We start from the raw sequence: 8,436 nt of genomic DNA, 5'->3' as shown, positions 1-8,436 counted from the left end.
TGCAAGACAAATCCTTACATTCTCAATCCAAATGCAACTCAAGTCTTGCTCCTCCAACCATTAATGGGAAGACAAACTCTGTTTTGGCTTTCGATTTGCAAGACATTTGCAAGACACGAGATGTCTTCTTCATCCTCCATACTAAGTTTTTGAAAGTAAAAACAATAACTAATGATGGAAGGTAATTTAACCCGACCCCTTGAGATGGTGACACATGGACATGACTCAGCACAAGTAACAGCTCAGCACCATAGCTTGACTGTGACTAAGTAACGGGCCCGCAGGACAGCTCGCTACATCACAACTCGCACAGAAGTGAGCCCGCTACAGCGCGAGCTCGAAGACCCCCGACGTATTGAAAGGGAATACTCCAAGACAAGTTTATTCTAGCTCACGAGCTAGGATAACCAGCTCGCTCCGATACTCAGGCAGAGAAACCTCCCCAAAGGCAACCTCAAGAGGAATCACCTCGAACTACCCCTAGGAGCTCACTACTAAGCGACGCGGTGTTTTCAGGAAGCTTCTATCTGACTAGACTATAACCGTCAGACTGCACCACGTCTCCCGACAGACTGCACCCACGTCTCTCGACAGATGGTGGCGTGTCTGTCCTTCCGAGATGTGTCGGTCATCCGATTGGGTGGTACTTTGCAACGGTCACCTGCGCAGCCCTGGCAGATAACGGCTGTGACAAAGGTCCAGTGGTAGTTATGCCCGATTTGACAAGAATGCTCATATTTAAGAGCCCCATGGTCGAAGGGGAAAAGGTATCTTGAACATATCCGATCTTGATCTTGAGCTTATCTCAAACACTCAGTGATCTAGCGCGACCTGCACTATTAGCCTTCTTTGTACACTTTACTGCTTTCTCCAACGTTCTAACTTAAGCATCAGAGTATTCCCACCGGGCAAGTCCCCCGAGAATCCATCACCATCTTCTTCTCAGGTACCATCCGTCGCCAGCCATGAGCTAGTCAGCTGCCAGGTAGGAGTGCCCAGATTGCGCAACATCATTTGGCGTCATGTGTGGGAAACGCTTCAAAAAATCCTTCCTCTAATTTTCTACAATTTCCTTTTGAGAACTTAGCATTCATGGCCTCCTCCAGCAACGCCGGACGTAGTGCCAACTAAAACGCTTCTGGGGAGCAACCCCAGCTCCCCACTGTCTATATCGGACAGTTCACCATTCCCCTCTTTGTGGACGGGGTCCCAACTTGAACGTGCCTCTCACAATGGCACCCGTGAACGCTCCACTCCCTTCCACAGTTGGAGTGACCTTCGTTGAACCTTCGGTTGTTCCCCTAGTGACCAACCAAAACTAGTTGGAAGACCTAGTGCAGTGTATGCAAGTCATGCAAGCTAAAATGCAGTAGTTCCAGTAGTTCCAACTCTACCAACAACAAGTGTTGCAACAAGTCTCTCAGTACCAGTACCAGCAGCATTTCCCTTCCTTGCCTCAGGCCCAACAACCGCTTCCCCCTCGGCACCCGGCCACGAAGCAAGTCAAGCCCTCCCGTCGGAGCGAACGATCTCACCGGGGAGAAGCCTCTTAGGCCCAGAATACTTTCAAAAGCCAAGCCTTGTCCCATGGCAGAGAGGAGAGGCCAGCCACCCCCGCCTCATAGCCTGTGGGCAGGTCGAGGGCCTCCCAGCCGGTCAAGCCCGCATCACCCCGATACTCTCAGTTTGAGCTCCCGCTCGTGGAAAACCAGTTTGAGGTCCTAGCCGCATATTACAGGCAAGGCTCTTCGATTCAGAGCTACCATCAACAGTCCGAGCCTATTGAGCTCAGTAATACTAAAGCAAGCAGCACCAACGCTGAGCCGACGAAGCAGTAGTGGAGACGTCGACGAACTCACCGAACTGCTACTTGTGTCTTGCTCGAGCTTAGAGGTAAGGAGGAGGTAAGCTCAGATGAAGTGAAAACTACTCCTCTCCTTTTAGTTCCTTCCCCGTTGTCGCTAGAACTTCTTGCTATCCTCATGCCAAGATACTTCAAGCTCCCCCCTGGATAAGTATGATGGATCATTCGATCCGAATGATCATGTGGACGCCTTTCAATTCCAGATGCCCCTGGTGAGACCTAGTGAATCCTGTATATGCATGGCTTTCTCCACTACCTTCAAAGGGGTAGCCTGCACATGGTACCGAAATCTTGCGCCCAGATCGAAAAGAAGTTGGGCGCAGTTCGTGCAAGTCTTCACCTCCCACTTTGTCACCAGTAAGAGGTGCCCAAGAACTCAAGAAAGCCTCCTCGGCATAGTGCAAAAGGAAGGGGAGTCCATTCGGAGTTACATCAAGCGGTTTAACAACGCTTGTTTGCAAATACCCGATATGGACCCCGCAGTTTGTCTCACCGTGGCCAAGCAAGGTAATACCCATAAGGAATTCAAGTGGCACGTGGTTGTCAATCAGCCCAAGACCATGACCGAGTTCCTCAAGCTCGCGGATCGGTTTATAGGGACGGAGGAAGAGATCAACCAAAAGGGCGAGTAGTCCCTCGAGAAAAGAAAGAGAGAACTAGAGCCCCCAACTCAGGGCGACACCAAGAAGAAGAAGGACCAAACTCGGGGGGCAAAGCCAAGTCAGCCTTTCTGAGCTCCAGTAGCGGAAAGGGACTACACGCCCCTCAACGCGAAGCGGGCCGAGATCCTCATGGCGATTAAGGACGCCCCGTATGTAAAGTGGCCACCCCGACTGAAGGCAGATCCTAATGTAAGAAATAAAAATTTGTATTGTAGTTTTCATAAAGACCACAGTCATAGTACCGAGAATTGTAAAAACCTCTGCGACGAGATAGAAGAGCTCATTCGTCGTGGGTACTTGAAAAATTTTGTACAAAATAATAGTAGTAATAAAGTAGGTCGGAAGGGGGAGCAGAGTAGAGATGCTCCCGAATCCAGCAGGCAAGCAGAATAGCCGCAGAAGCAGCCCCCGAAAAGAGACCAGTTCGGGGGACCATCCACGTGATTGTTGGAGGTCCAATTGTGGCGGGTTGCACCTTAGCTACAGCTCAGACATCAGCTCGCGAGGCTGCCAGGGAAGAACAGAAACCCCCGATGCGGCCAAGGGTGGAAAACCCGATCTTCTTCACGAAGGATGACGCGCACGGGGTCCACTACTCCCATGATGATGCGCTCATCATAAAGCTAAGGATCAACGACTTTGAAGTCAGGCGTGTCCCCGTCGACTAGGGCAACTCGACAGATATCCTCTTCAAAGTAGCCTTCGACCAGCTTCAGCTCTAAGAGAGCAACCTGAAACCCACAAACACTCCCCTGGTAGAATTCAACGGAGAGGAAGTCAGGCCCCTAGGAAGGATTACAATACGTGTGGAAGTCGACACTTGGCCTAGCATAGTGAGGCTCAACCATGACTTTTTAGTGGTCGCAACCCCCTCCCCGTACAATACCATAGTAGGTCGGCCGATCACCCATGCCTTATGAGCTGTGGTCTCCACTTACTACTTGGCCATAAAGTTCCCCACGAACTTCAGAATCGGGATAGCGCGGGGTGACCAGCTTGAGTCTCGCAAATGCTACGTTGCTGCCCTCAAAGGGAAAGCCAAGGTGGCCGACGACCTCGAACTGGAGCGACCTACGGAGCAGAGCGAGGAGTGAGCTACGCCCACAGAAGAGACCGTCTCCATCCCGACATCGACGGAGGACCCAGCCCATACACTTTAGATCGGCACTTCCATTGAGAAGCCTTTGTGATCTAAACTATTAGGCCCGTTAGACAGAAGAAACAAAATCTAGCCCCAGAGCGATGGAGGGCAGTCGATGAGGAGGTCGGGAAGCTCCTTGCAGCCGATTTTATCAGGGAAGTCCATTACCCGAGCTAGGTGGTCAACCCCGTTCTGGTAAAAAAGACTAACGATAAATGGCGCATGTGCGTCTACTACACCGACCTGAACCGATCTTGCCCAAAGGACTGCTTCCCACTCGGTGGACACGACCTCAAGGCATGAGTTGCTGAGTTTCCTAGACGCCTATTCGGGATACAACCAAATCAGGATGGACTCTGCTGATGAGGAAAAGACAGCCTTTATAACCGAGCTCAGCCTGTACTGTTACAATGCCATGCCCTTTGGGTTAAAAAATGCCGGGGCTACCTTTCAAATACTTGTAAATAAGTTGTTTGTGCCATTGATTGGCCAAAAAATAGACTGCTATGTTGACGACATAGTCGTCAAGACTCAATTTTTGCATGATTTAATACAAGACTTGCATTTAGTTTTTGAAATCCTGCATAGATTTAACAAGAAATTGAACCCGAATAAGTGTGCCTTTGGTGTCACATCGGGTAAGTTTCTGGGGTACATCGTTAACCGGCGCGACATTGAGGCTAACCCGAGCAAAGTAAAGGCCATCCTAGACATGAGACCACCCCAAAAAATGAAGGAAGTTTAGAGGTTGAATGGCCGAATAGCTGCTCTGAGCCGCTTCATGTTCAAGTCTGCAGACCGCTGCATACCTTTCTTTAAAGCAATTAGAAGCAAAAGGTTTGAATGGACTGAAGATTGCCAGCTTGCGTTCGACGAGCTCAAAAAGTACCTCGCTAGCATACCAGTCTTAACCCGACCCGAGGAGGGTGATGTTTTAGAGTTGTACCTCTCGGCAAGTAACGAAGTGGTCAGCTTGGTACTAATAAAAGAAGTGGATCGGGTCCAACATCCTATCTACTATGTTAGTAAGGTGTTGCTGGGAGCAAAGACGAGATATCCGAAGATAGAAAAGTTGGCCTATGCACTAGTTATTGCAGCCCGAAAGCTTTGCCCATACTTCCAAGCTCATACTGTTGTCGTCCTCACCAACAAACCTCTGAGGCAAGTTCTACTCAAGCCTGAGGTTTCTGGCCGACTGACGAAGTGGGCTGTTGAGCTCAGCGAGTACGACCTCCAATACAAGCTGTGAACTGATATCAAGGCCCAAACCTTAGCAGACTTCGTCGTGGAATGCACTTTCAGCTCTGATGTCCCCAGGTCGGTTGAGCACGAGGCCCCCAGTTCGGGCGAGCTCGAAGCTCCCAGGTTGGTTGAGTTCGAGCACCGTGAGGTAGCAACCAGTGCAACATTTCTCTTAGTTAGGCCAAATGCGAATTGGGATGAGGAGCCCTAGATCCTTCACGTAGATGGCTCCTCTAACCCGTAGGGCAGCGGAGCCGAAATCATTATGTACGGCCCAAGCGGCACAAAACTGGAGTACGCACTACACTTTGAGTTTGCGGCATCCAACAATGAAGCGAAGTACGAGGCGTTATTAGCCGGGCTGGTTATAGCCAAAGAAGTGAAAGCCAAGCATATCGTCATCCGCAGCGATTCCCAGCTCATAGTCAATCAAGTCACAGGCAAATACGAAGCTCGCGAACCAACTATGATTGCCTACTTAGCCAAAGTAAGAGAGGCTTTGCTCAACTTCCAGTCACACTTCATTAAGAAAATCCCGAGGTTGGAGAACGTTGAGACTAACTCCCTATCCCAGTTAGCTAGCACTAGTGATAATACCATGAGAACCATGTACATAGAGAACCTGTCTCGGCTTAGCATTCTCAGGGGGCAAAGGAGTTCACTCCTGTCGTTCAAGCAGAGCCAAGCTAGATTGACCCGTACTAACAATTTAAATTATTTTTTACTGATTATCAATTAAATAAATAAAATTTAAATTATGTAAATATTTTATAGATTATTTAAATATTTATCATAACTAGATTTAAATAGTTAAAATAACGAAATTATATAATAAATTTAAAAAATTTCTTCAAAGTAGAAAAATAATTATAACACAATATTCAAATTATTAATAATTTAATATATTATAAAATTAATAATGAAAATATGTAATATATATAAAAAACAAAGCGATCAAGAAATTTTCTCATCTTTTTGAATTTTTTGTTTTTTTATTCCAAGTCATTTTTGAAACAACCAATGATATGCACTTTCCCAATAACCTAAATAATCTCTTATCCTAAAATTTATCCAAAACTACATCCCCCACTTTCTCCAGAATTATCTCTAATTCCTATTTATCTTCTAAATTATCTCTAATTCCTATTTATCTCCACAATTATCTCTAATTTAGTATAGAGTTTCTCTCCTAAATTATCTCTAATTCCTATTTATCCTCTCACCTACTTTTTATCTATATCTATCTAAAGAAAGTTTGGATTAAAAATTTAATAATTATTTAAATATTCTAAAAAATTTATATAATAACTTTAAAGTATTTATTAAAACACAAAAAATTATATTTTTACAAAATATATCAAGAAATTATGTACTAATAATTTAAATTATGTTTTTCCAGGTTATCACTTTAAATTCTTTTCAAATATTTAATAATATCTATAGCTTTAAAAAAATAAAATTCAAATAACAAAAAAATTTTAATATTTTATAAATTATTCAGATATTTAAATAACTAAATAGTTATCATAACTATACTTTAAATATTTAAAATAACAAAATTATCTAATAAATAATTTTATATTTCTATAAAATATATCACCAAATTATGTACTAACAATTTAAATTATATTTTTCTGGACCATCAATTTAAATGTTTTTCAAACATTTAATAATATGTAATAGCTTTAAATAAATAAAAATAAATAAAAAATAAATATTTTATAGATTATTTAAATATTTAAACAACTAGATATTTATCATAAAAAGATTTTAAATAGTTAATATAACGAAATTGTGTAATAAATTAAAAAAATCTTTATAAGTAGAAAAATAATTATAATATAATATTTAAATTAATCATAATTCAAAATATTAAAAATTTAATAATGGAATTATGTAATAATAGTATAAATTATGATTTTATAGATAATTAAATTCCATAAATAACTAATATTTTAAAATTTAAATATTTTACATATTATTTAAGTATTTAAATAACTAGTTATTTTAAATAAAAAATATTTAAAGTAATTAGATTTTAAATACTTAAAATAAATAAATTATGTAATAAATTAAAAAAATCTAAAAGTAGAAAAATAATTATAACATAATATTGAAATTAATAATGGTTTAATATTTTACATAATATTGTAAATAACTAATTTCACTTATATCAAGTAATAATTTGAGAAAATAACTTAAAAAAATATTTATTAATAATAATTTCAAACTTGTAATCTGTATTTATTATATAGTTATATATACTAAAATTAATATTTATTGTATTTCAGTAATTATTTATTGTTGTTTTCATAAATTTATTTTCAATGATTATGTATAAATTTATTTTGTTTTTTATTTAATAGAAAACTTTCAATCATTATTGGAGATTAAACTACTATTAGTGAAATTTTTAAATTTCATTTATTGTACTTATTGTATTTTTGTTATAACTTATGAGACTATTAGTTTAGCTGAAATTATGAGTGTTCATGAGTTGGTTTGGTTCGGTCGTAGGCTATTTGGCCAACCGAATTGACCGGTCATATTGGGGAGTTGGTTAACCGAAACCTGCTAACCTTTTGTGAAAACCGACCCACTCAAGTTGTATTGGTTTGGGTCGATTTTTTTGTATGAATAATCGGTTCAAAAGATTTAAACTTAAAAATTAAATTAAATTTTAAAAATTATAGTGCAGTTATTAAAAAAATGAATTTAAAAATTAGATTTGTGATATAAAACATTTTAGACTAAGAAATATGGGAAATTTCCCATTTTTCCATATTAAAAATTATATTTAAAATATAAAATATGAATATATATCAATGGTTAAGTCATTCGATTTTGGTTGGTTTACAAATGGCCAAAGTGAAATTGATCCAATTTAGTTGAATTGGGAAATTTTTTAACCAAAGACGACCTAAAATACTAGAAAACTGACCAATTTGGGTCCAATTGGTCGGGTTGGTCGGTCTCATCAATTTGATGAATAAGCCTAACTGAAATTAATTATTGTTACTTTTGTATTATAAAAAATTTATCAAAAGTAGTATATAAAATATGAATAATTATTAATTATTTAAAAAGTTGAAAATATAAAACAATTGAATACTCTTATGTGATTCTATTAGGGTCATTTAGTAGAACACATCTTATAGTTTTACATATTTATTTAAACCTAACTTATAGTTTTCATTTTATTAAAACATCTCATATATTTTACAACTTATTTACTTAATCAACCTTTCATTGAGGAGTGTTTGTTTTGCTATTAGGCCCATGATTTTTTATTCCAAAAATATGCTTAACACTTTTTTTTTGTACAGAAAACAAAATTAATCAAATATAGCTAACAGAGTGGTTGCCCGTGTCTTATAAAGTGGCAAAAATGGTATTTTTATTTTTATTTTATTTTGATTAAATTTATTTAAATGAACATTAGGGTCAACACTATCATTTTCTACTATCATCTAATGGAAGATTGATTAAATCCATTACAAATTATAAGTGGTGTTTTATTAAAATTT

This window comes from Nelumbo lutea, chromosome 1 (genome assembly GCF_056320005.1).
Source record: "Nelumbo lutea isolate HS-2025 chromosome 1, American lotus-T2T, whole genome shotgun sequence".
NCBI classification, from domain to species: Eukaryota; Viridiplantae; Streptophyta; class Magnoliopsida; order Proteales; family Nelumbonaceae; genus Nelumbo; species Nelumbo lutea.
Note: the sequence above shows the minus strand (reverse complement) of the source record.